Source organism: Electrophorus electricus, chromosome 18, assembly GCF_041902795.1.
Source record: "Electrophorus electricus isolate QZ-2024a chromosome 18, ASM4190279v1, whole genome shotgun sequence".
Classification (NCBI taxonomy): domain Eukaryota; kingdom Metazoa; phylum Chordata; class Actinopteri; order Gymnotiformes; family Gymnotidae; genus Electrophorus; species Electrophorus electricus.
This window is the reverse complement of record NC_137514.1, coordinates 14,654,786-14,665,802: the sequence shown is the minus strand read 5'-3', so window position 1 is coordinate 14,665,802 and position 11,017 is coordinate 14,654,786. Positions and strand designations below refer to the sequence as shown.

The window sequence follows — 11,017 nt, the reverse complement described above, 5'->3', positions numbered from 1 at the left end:
TAGTAGAGGATGTGGACATTGGATTACGGGGTCTCGTTAACCTTGGGGACGAGCTGCCTGGGGGACGATAGTTTTAATTTTAGGGGTTTTTTTAGGTTTTAGAGTTTTTTAATCACGTTTTACTCGCTATATAAAGGCCGGGAAGTGATTTTTATAGACATTGACATGGACAATTTTATTGTTGATGTTGATGTTTGGTATTGATGTTGGTGTGAGTTTTATATTTGGAATTGTGCAACTTGTGAGTTGGTGGTTGTATTTTATGAATTATTAGGAATGTATTAGTATATATGTATGTGGTGTTTGTTCACCTATTGAATTTTTATGATGGATGTATGTTTGATGTTGGTGATTTTAATGTATAAAATGAGTTTTGGTGAATAAACAGGAAAAAAAAAAAAAAAATCTGTTCTTATCAGTTTGGGGTCCACTTCACTTCTGAAGGGGCTGCCCGGGTAAACTGGGCAGAGCGATTAGCTCTTGCCCGGAAAAAGTTGGGGCTGTGGAAGTCCAGGTCCCTGTCCTTCCTAGGGAAGGTACTAGCATTGAAGGCCGATGTGCTTCCCTCACTGCTCTACTTGGCTCATGTATACCCAATGCCCCGCTCGATGCGGCGGGGCTTGACAAAGGACGTTTTTAATCTCGTCTGGGGGGGCAAGTATGAGTATGTGAGGAGGGAAGTTATGTACCTGGGAAAGGACAAGGGTGGGAGGGAGGTCCCTGACTTCCCTCTCAAGTTGGACTGCCTGTTCTTTGCACAGCTCTGTGCACGGTTAGCTGCTCCCCTCGAGCACCCCCATCAGTATTTTATTCGGTTGTGGCTGTCCTGGCCATTACGTAAGGTTGTGCGCACGTGGTCTAACTCCGGCCCCAAGGCTGAGACGCTGCCGGAGCACTTTGACCATATGGTACGGTGGAGCAAGTCGCTTCCGGCGGGTCTGCGGCCCGAGTCCCTTGCCAAGCACAGGTTACTGTACAAGACTGTGCTTGAGGCACGGGGGACTCGCGCAGTTGTGGGCCTGGAGGAGGACACATGGTCCAGAGTACAGCCCAAAGGTCTAGACAACCGGCTGCAGGACCTGAATTGGCGCTGCATACATGGGAAGTTGCCAGTCAGGGATGTCCTGTACAGGCACGGGCTCACCAGGCACCCTCGCTGCCCAAGGCCCAACTGTGCCGAGGAGGAAACTCTTCGGCATGTGTTTTGGGACTGTGGGTATGCGCGGGATGTCTGGGGTAAAGTAGCCGACCTGTGCAGGACATTAGACCCGCAGTTTCAGTTGACCTATAATAAGGTCACATGGGGGTGGCCCCAGGATACCAGGCCATCCTTCGCGCCCCGGATGTGGGAGCTGGTGAGCATCACCAAAAAACATCTTTGGAATGCGAGGACCAGCCTCATCCGAAAAGGGACGCGCCTGGATACCTGGGGGTTGATACAAAAGGTACGTGGTGATTTGAGATTCAGGATGGAGCATGACGTCATCCGGTGGGGCTACCACGCGGCGAAGGAGAGGTGGAAGGGCCTCTTCGAGCTGTAGGCCCCCCGGCGTCTATATAGGGTTTTAGTTTCAAACGGTTTTATATTTAGCTGAGACTCTGCTCCATCCGGTGGTCCCAACGGACCACCGTGTTTTATTGGTTTTTAGCCACCATGGTAGCTTAGATAGATTAAAACTTTGTATTCGATAGAATTGTATGTCTGTTTTTTAACTAATAAGTGTGGATTTGTGTGGTTTTTAAAGCACTTAATTAACAAAACTAACAATGTTTTAAGCACTTATTGTTTTAGTGTGGGTTTTTATTGTTGTGTGTTTTACCCTGTTTTAACTAACATAAGGCGTACGTTTTAACTTAGACATTGTTTTATTTCTACCATGGTGGCACCTTAGTCTTTTAGGTCTGTTCTTATCTCTGTCTTTTATTGAGCGGCCGTTTTAACAGTCTTAGTTTGTTTTACTCGGTTGCCCAGGCGCAGCTGGGCCGAGAAGCGATCTTTTAAGGACATTTTACCACGGACATTTTATATGGACTTTTATATATTGGCCCCCCGTGTAATTGGTACACGGGGGGTAGTGGTATTTTATGTCCTGGACTTTTATGATATTGAATTTTATGTATGATGTATTTTATTATAGATGTGTTTTATTGTATGTATATGTTGATTTATTGAATTAAATAAATCGTTAAAAAAAAAAAAATCTGTTCTTATCAGTTTAATATCTGATACGTCCCCTATACGGGGACTTCATATTAAACGGATTTTTAGAACAGGGAGGCGAAACAGGGGCTTGCCCCGTTCGCCCCACGCATCGGCCTGGTATTGCAGTGCCTCCGGGAACGGTGCACCTTCTTAATCCTGCGTCAAAGAAAGAGAACGCAAGTAGAACGGGACGGACGGACCCCTTTCCGCGGTTTTGCGGTTTTCCCGCCTTTTTTGTTCTTTTTTTTTTTTTTTTTTTTTTTTTTTGCACATTTTCTTTTCAAATAGAGTGTGTGTGTGTGTGTGTGTGTGTGTGTGTGTGTGTGTGTGTGTGTGTGTGTGTGTGTGTGTTTTTCTCTATCTCTCTCTCGCCTTTAGGCTGCTGCTGCTGCTGCTGCTGCTGCTGCTGCTGCTGCTGCTGCTCCACCACCAGCACCACCACCACCACCCCTCCCTCCATCGGATGCCTCCAGCTAGCGTAGATAGCCTTAGCCTTCCAGGCTCCGCCTCCTCCTACCGCGAACAAACTCGCTAGGCTTTGGTCAGACGTAGTCGGGTTCCCGGGCGTTTGCGGCCATGTCTCTGGTTTCTCTTCATTCCCGCATAAATCTTTCGCCTTTTACTAAAGATTTCCGTGGAGAGGAATATCGAAGAGTCCAATTGATTTTTTGAAAGCTTTGCTGTTGCAGAGCTGCACGCAACACACGTTGTCAAAGTTCAATGAGAGAGAGTGGAAGTAGAGAGCAGCCCAGCACAGCACAGCCCAGCACAGCACAGAGCAGCTCCTGGTGGGTGGGGTCCGTCCCTTCCGTCGGTTCGGGCACACTTTCGTCTGCCCGCGCGCGCGCCACGGTGCAACCCACCGCGCCCGTCGGGCCGGTCCTCCGGCCGGCGCGTTCTTCGGGTTATCGCTTCTCGGCCTTTTGGCTAAGATCAAGTGTAGTATCTGTTCTTATCAGTTTGGATTTTACACGGATTTACACGGATTTTACGCTGGAGAGAATTGCTGCGCTTGGGCTTTTTTATAGCTTTTAGCGAGACCAAGGGTGATCTTATGTGCAGACTCGGGAGGCTTGTCCTCCGTTTCCGCATGTGATCCCTTGGTCTCTTTTATTATTTTATTTGATTTTTAGAGTTTTAGGGTGTTTTTTAATTTTATTTTAAGCCCCAGCTCATCCCATCGACAGGAGGACGCCGTACTCAACTCGGCCAGCAGAGGGAGGACCTCCCAGGACCAGAGAGGCTGCCAGCGTGGGGGACCAGGCGCTTCCTCGGCTCCAGGACCGGCCAGAAATGGCCACAGCCGAGGCAGGGATGGCTCCTCGCAGCACGGCGCAGGCTGCTGAGGCCCCGGCCAAGACCCCGACCGCCGGCAGGGCCTCCCTGGCGGAGCCGGGCCTGAGGGCAGGCAGCGGCCTGCTCAATACGGCCCGGTTCCGCTGGAGGGACCCGCAGGATGGGACCTGCTTTACGGAGCGGGTCCTCTTCATACGGGAGGTCCTGTTCGGCGGTTTCGGGCTCGATCCCGGGGCACTCATTTGCGCTCAGCGCAATGGTGCCCAAAAGTTTTTTGACGTGACTTTTGCGAGTGACGCCATCTATAGGAGGGTCCTGGAGCTGGGGGATGGGATGGGTGGCCATCCGGTCGGGAAGAACTTTGTTCTTGAGCCCTTGTGGGACGGTGACCGGCGGATGGTCACCATACACTTTTTCAACCCCCACGTTTCGGCGGCCGAGGTCCGGAGGTTTTTGACGATGTATGGGGAGGTCCTCCCAAGCGAGAGAATGGTGAGGGATGAGCTGGGGATCTGGAACGGGCGCCGTCAGTTCCTCATGAAGTTCGGAAGGAACAGCGAGGGACAGGAGAGGTACCCCCCCGCATATTTTACGTATGCGGGGAATCGGGGGTACCTGTTCTTCAGGGGGCAGCCTGCCTTCTGCAGGGGGTGCCAGCAATACGGACATCTGGCCGAGGGGTGTCAGGACTACTTCTGTAGGAATTGCCTGGGGCCGGGCCATCAGGCAAAAGACTGCAAGAACCCCCGCCGGTGTAAGGCTTGCGGGGGGGAGGGACATTTGGCGCGCTCCTGCCCCGGACAGGCACGCTCCTATGCCACGGTGTTGGCAAGGGGTGGGAGTGCGGCCCCGAAGCCCAGTAATCCCGGGGGGGAGGGACTGGAGATAAATAAGGAAGATCCCCCCCCGGGAGACATCAAGGAGAACATTACCCCCCCTGCTGCCCATGGGACACTATCATCATCGGCGGGGGAGGAGGATCCGGCCCCGGGCCAGACCCCTCGGTCCAAAGGGGCACCCCCTGCTCCTCCTGGCAAGGCCAAGAGGAAGAGGGAGCGGGCCTTGCAGGAGCAGGATAAAAGGATGAAGGCGGGCTCCTCCTTAACGGCGGCGCCCGTTGAGGGGTCCCCCCGGCCCACAGACCCCTCCCTGCTTGCCAAGCCGGGTGGCCCGGATGAGAATACGCTTTCGCCACCCTTGCATTATGGCGGCAGGGAGGGGCCTCCGAACGAGACTCCCTATATTGGGGATGTTGGGGATAAAGTGGAGGGGGGGGACTCCTCGTTTTTAGAGTCTTAGGGATTTTTACTGTTTTAACGAGCCGACTTTCTTTCTTCTTAATATGGCAGATCTTATTATTTTAACAACTAATGTCAGAGGACTGCAAAACGCGGAAAAGAGAGCAGCAGTGTTCCAGTGTTTGGCATCGTCCCCTTCAGCAATCTGTTGTTTGCAAGAGGTTCACCTGAGGGATCGGAGGGACGAGGCTATGTTCGCTCATCAATGGAAAAAAGGTAAAGCCTACTGGAGCGTGGGTGGCGTCCGCTCTTCGGGGGTGGGGATCCTGTTGGGAGACCCCACTTTCGAGAAGGTGAGCGCCTTTGACATCGTGCCGGGAAGGGCGATGGGGGTGGACGCCACCTGGAGAGGCCAACACCTTCGGGTACTTTGTGCCTACGCTCCGGTAGAGGCCTCGTCCCGAATTGCATTTTTTGACGCACTGGTCCCGTCCTGTGTCACACATAGACACCTTTTTTTGGCAGGTGATTTTAATGTCTTCTTAGAAGGGAGAGCGGATGTCAGCCGGAAGCATTTTCAAAAGCTGCTGAGCGATTTCAGTCTCTCTGACGCTTTTAAAAAGTGCAACCCCAGAGATCCGGGCCATACCTGGCATAACAGTCGAGGGGCAACAAGCCGTTTAGATTATATTTTGGCGTCACCCTCCGTGACTTTTAAGACAGCCTCCTTGACCCCACGCTGGTACTCTGACCATTTGGTGTTAGAGGCCAGTGCTTCCATTAACGCGCCTGCAGTGGGCAGGGGTTATTGGAAGCTTAACGTGCAGGTCTTGGAGGAAGCAGAGTTCCTATCTCTGTTCCGAGACCACTTTGCAGCCTGGCGAGGCTGTAAGGATGGTTATGCCTCTCCCGCGGCATGGTGGGAGCACGTGAAAGAGTGGACCCGTGCTCTGATAACCCACTACTGCCGCCGGCGCAAGGCCGAAAGGCTGGGTCGAGTCCGGGATGTGGAGAGGCAACTAAAAAGAGAATACGTTGCTCGGAATAACGGAGGGGAGCTGGACCTCGTTAGAGTGCAGGCCCTTAAAGACGAACTCAGGGTTCTGCACGAGAGGTCCGCGGCAGCCCTCCTGTTTCATGCCAGGATGCAGCAGGCAGAGGAGGATGAGCGCTGCACCGCGTCGTTTTTTCAAAGGGTCCGGCAGGCTCGTGAAGAGCGATGTTTTACATCGCTCAGAGACTCGGAAGGCCACACCTGTTCGGACCCGGCCCGGATGATGGAGGTTGCAAAAGAATTTTATAATAAACTTTTTAACAAAAGGACCACTAACTTTGAAGTAGGGGAGCAGTTTATAAAACATCTTAAGGTTTGCCTTCCGAGCACCGCCCGGGACAGCTTAGAGGCCCCCTTTACTCTGGCAGAGTTAACGGGGGTACTTGGCAAAATGAACCGGCGTAAGGTCCCTGGCCTGGATGGACTCCCTGTGGAGTTTTACTCCACATTCTGGGATGTCCTAGGGCCGGAGATCGTGGAGGTAGCCGAGGACGTGCACCGGCAGGGTTTGCTCACTGAGAGCATGCGGTCCGGGGCACTCTCCTTATTGTATAAGAAGGGCGATCCTACGGATCTCGCTAATTGGAGGCCCCTGACCATGCTTTGCGTAGACGTAAAAATCTTCGCAAAGGCCCTGACCGAACGACTGAAAAAAGCCATGTCACTCTTGGTTCACGGCGACCAGACCTGCGGGGTCCCAGGGAGATCGGCTACCTGGAACCTCCATTTGATCAGGGATGCCATCTCCTGGGTAGAGGACAGAAATGTCCCTCTGGCGCTGGTGAGCTTAGACCAGGAGAAGGCGTTCGACCGGGTGGACCACCGCTTCCTGGAGAGGGTGTTGATTAAGCTAGGGTTTGGGCCCTTTTTCATGAGGTGGTTCCAGACGTTGTACGCTGGGGTGGGAAGCCGTGTCTCCATCAACGGTCACCTCAGCGAACTGGTCCCGCAAGTGAGTGGAGTGAGACAGGGGTGTCCTCTTTCTCCCCTGCTCTACGCGCTCTATATAGAGCCGCTTGCGGCCGCCATAAGGGCCCACCCGGAAATAGACGGTCTCCCCCTCCCGGGGGGCGGAGGTGCTGTGGTAAAGCTGGCCCAGTACGCGGACGACACTACGTTGTTCGTGTGCTCGGACCAGTCGCTCAGGCACGCCTTGGACATGGTGCGGTCGTTCGGAGAAGCTTCCGGTGCCGCATTAAACCTCGGCAAGTCGGTTGCCAAGTACTTCGGCTGCTGGAGGCACAGGAGGGACATCGCTGGTGGGCTTGCCCTCAGCGATGGACCCCTGAAGATATTGGGGGTCCACTTCACTTCTGAAGGGGCTGCCCGGGTAAACTGGGCAGAGCGATTAGCTCTTGCCCGGAAAAAGTTGGGGCTGTGGAAGTCCAGGTCCCTGTCCTTCCTAGGGAAGGTACTAGCATTGAAGGCCGATGTGCTTCCCTCACTGCTCTACTTGGCTCATGTATACCCAATGCCCCGCTCGATGCGGCGGGGCTTGACAAAGGACGTTTTTAATCTCGTCTGGGGGGGCAAGTATGAGTATGTGAGGAGGGAAGTTATGTACCTGGGAAAGGACAAGGGTGGGAGGGATGTCCCTGACTTCCCTCTCAAGTTGGACTGCCTGTTCTTTGCACAGCTCTGTGCACGGTTAGCTGCTCCCCTCGAGCACCCCCATCAGTATTTTATTCGGTTGTGGCTGTCCTGGCCATTACGTAAGGTTGTGCGCACGTGGTCTAACTCCGGCCCCAAGGCTGAGACGCTGCCGGAGCACTTTGACCATATGGTACGGTGGAGCAAGTCGCTTCCGGCGGGTCTGCGGCCCGAGTCCCTTGCCAAGCACAGGTTACTGTACAAGACTGTGCTTGAGGCACGGGGGACTCGCGCAGTTGTGGGCCTGGAGGAGGACACATGGTCCAGAGTACAGCCCAAAGGTCTAGACAACCGGCTGCAGGACCTGAATTGGCGCTGCATACATGGGAAGTTGCCAGTCAGGGATGTCCTGTACAGGCACGGGCTCACCAGGCACCCTCGCTGCCCAAGGCCCAACTGTGCCGAGGAGGAAACTCTTCGGCATGTGTTTTGGGACTGTGGGTATGCGCGGGATGTCTGGGGTAAAGTAGCCGACCTGTGCAGGACATTAGACCCGCAGTTTCAATTGACCTATAATAAGGTCACATGGGGGTGGCCCCAGGATACCAGGCCATCCTTCGCGCCCCGGATGTGGGAGCTGGTGAGCATCACCAAAAAACATCTTTGGAATGCGAGGACCAGCCTCATCCGAAAAGGGACGCGCCTGGATACCTGGGGGTTGATACAAAAGGTACGTGGTGATTTAAGATTCAGGATGGAGCATGACGTCATCCGGTGGGGCTACCATGCGGCGAAGGAGAGGTGGAAGGGCCTCTTCGAGCTGTAGGCCCCCCGGCGTCTACATAGGGTTTTAGTTTCAAACGGTTTTTATATTTAGCTGAGACTCTGCTCCATCCGGTGGTCCCAACGGACCACCGTGTTTTATTGGTTTTTAGCCACCATGGTAGCTTAGATAGATTAAAACTTTGTTTTAGATAGAATTGTATATGTCTGTTTTAACTAATAAGTGTGTGTTTTTGTTTGGTTTTTTTTATAGAAAAAGCACTTTACTAACAAAATTAACATTGTTTTAAGCACTTATTGTTTTAGTGTGGGTTTTTATTGTTGTGTGTTTTACCCTGTTTTAACTAACATATGACATACGTTTTAACTTAGACATTGTTTTATTTCTACCATGGTGGTACCTTAGTCTTTTAGGTCTGTTCTTATTTCTGTCTTTTATTGAGCGGCCGTTTTAACAGTCTTAGTTTGTTTTACTCGGTTGCCCAGGCGCAGCTGGGCCGAGAAGCGATTTTTTAAGGACATTTTACCACGGACATTTTACATGGACTTTTATGTATATGCCCCCCGTGTAATTGGTACACGGGGGGTTGTGGTATTTTATGTCCTGAACTTTTTAAATTTTTGAATTTTATGTATGATGTATTTTATTATAGATGTGTTTTATTGTATGTATATGTTGATTTATTGAATTAAATAAATCTTTAAAAAAAAAAAAAAAATCTGTTCTTATCAGATACACAACACTGATCTACCGGAAGGTGGCGGGTTTTTTAATTGTGTGTTTATTGTGAATGTGATTTTAATTGTTCTTATTGTGTTTTTTAGGCCCAGCTCGTCCGGACTGCTGAACAGAGACCCCTGGAGCACCGACCGGGAACTGCAGGAGACCTGGAGGACCTGCGGAGGATCTCCGGTCTGGAACCGGCGACTGGAGAGCAGATGGCGGACGGTGGAACCCCGGACGGTAGACCTCGGAGCCCTGGGTTGGCCGGTGGGGCCTCGGCGGAGGCTCTGGAGCCCGGAAGGACTACCCCGACGGAGCCTGGTTCGGGAGCAGGAGGTGGTGGTCTGCTCAATACGGCCAGGTTCCGTTGGGAGAATCCCGGAGACGGGACCGTCTTTACGGAGAGGGTCCTGTTTATCCGGGAGGTCCTTTTTGGTGCTCTGGAGCTGACGCCGGGGGACCTCATTTGTGCACAACGGAATGGGCCCCAGGGGTTCTACGATGTCACGCTCTCCACTACGGAGAACTACCGTCGGGTTCTGGACCGGAGGGTGGAGCTACAACACCACCCCGTGGGGAAGCACTACGTGGTGGATCCCTTGTGGGATGGAAATCGGCGGGTGGTCACCACCCACGTTTTCAATCCCCACGTCCCCACGGATCTTATCCGCAGGTTCCTCCAGGAGTACGGTACGGTGCATCCAGGGGAGAGGAAGGTCCGGGACGAGCTGGGTGTCTGGAATGGGCGCCGCCAGTACCAGATGTCCTTTAGGGAGGACGGTAAAGGTGGGCTGGTGCACCCCCCAGCCCTCTTCGCCATCGATGGTAACCGGGGATACCTCTTTTATAGGGATCAGCCGGTCTTCTGCCGGAGCTGCCGGGGCCATGGACATAGGATGGAGGACTGCCCAGAGCTGGAGTGCCTAAATTGCCTGGAGAAGGGACATCTGGCCAGGGACTGCAGGGGCCCCAGGAGATGTCGCCGGTGTCGGAGCGAGGGACACCTGGCTCGCTCTTGCCCGGGTAGTAGGACCTACGCGGCGGCCGTGGTCCGGGGAACCCGGGATTGTGAGGAGGATCCGGCGAGTACTGGAGAACGGGCAGAACCAAGGGAGCTTGAGGTGCAGATGTTGGACCCCGTGAAGGAAGAGAGGGTCGAGGAGCCTCTCTCTCAGGATCAGGCACTCCAGGTACAGGAAGGACAATTGGAGACTGGGCAGTCCCAAGAGACTGTGAAGGCCCCGGCAGTGGTCCGGAAAAGGACGAGGGCCAGCTGGAGGATCCCCGGAGAGGATTTACGAGTGGTGAAGGCGAAGAGGGCTGGTAAGGGTGAGGCGGCGCCCAAAGGCCCCCTGACCTTTACCCCCGGGTCTGATAGTATGGGGAGTTTTCCGTCTCCCTCCCCCCTGGTCATAGATTTTGACTTTGTGGGGGATGGGGGGGGGAGTGCCCAGGAGCCCGGGAAACGCATGGACGTTTTTTTGGACAATTCGGGTTTCCGTGAATTTGCGGGCCTGGGGGATAAATGGGAGGGGGGTACTTGTTTTAATAATTATAAATGATTCTTAATCAGGTGTGCACACGATAGGAGACCCGCTGATGATTTGTTTTAGTAGAAGGCCGAGAAGCGATTTTTAGTGATATTAGCATTGATGTTTTTAATGTTGATGTTGATATGAGTTAGATTTATATTATGGTGTGAATTTTTAAAAAGTATTTGTTGTAGGTTGATTTTGAATTTTAAGTACAACATGGATGTATATGTACATATGTATGTATATGAACGTGATTATTGTACGTGTTTATTTGTTGACGCACGTGATTGTTGTATTGTGAATGGTGAAATAAAGGAAAAAAAAAAAAAAAAAATCTGTTCTTATCAGTTGGATTTTACGACGGATTCACACGGATTTTATGCTGGAGAGAATTGCTGCGCTTGGGCTTTTTTATAGCTTTTAGCGAGACCAAGGGTGATCTTAGGTGCAGTTTCGGGAGGCTTGTCCTCCGTTACCGCATGTGATCCCTTGGTCTCTTTTATTGTTTTATTTGATTTTTAGAATTTTAGGGTGTTTTTTTAATTTTATTTTAAGCCCCAGCTCATCCCATCGACAGGAGGACGCCGTACTCAA

General features: G+C 52.4%; 2 non-coding genes and 1 pseudogene across 2 annotated transcripts; all 3 read left to right on the top strand.

Annotated features, from left to right (window-relative positions):
- Positions 1–2,164: 2,164 nt before the first annotated feature.
- On the top strand, positions 2,165–2,354 carry LOC145652237 (U2 spliceosomal RNA). Its single transcript, XR_014118437.1, has one exon. It is a non-coding gene; the product is annotated as a U2 spliceosomal RNA (small nuclear RNA).
- Positions 2,355–2,780: 426 nt separating this feature from the next.
- LOC118242800 (U5 spliceosomal RNA) lies at positions 2,781–2,896 on the top strand. The gene has a single exon (XR_004777046.1). It is a non-coding gene; the product is annotated as a U5 spliceosomal RNA (small nuclear RNA).
- Positions 2,897–3,110: 214 nt separating this feature from the next.
- LOC145652248 (U2 spliceosomal RNA) lies at positions 3,111–3,259 on the top strand (annotated as a pseudogene).
- Positions 3,260–11,017: the final 7,758 nt, after the last annotated feature.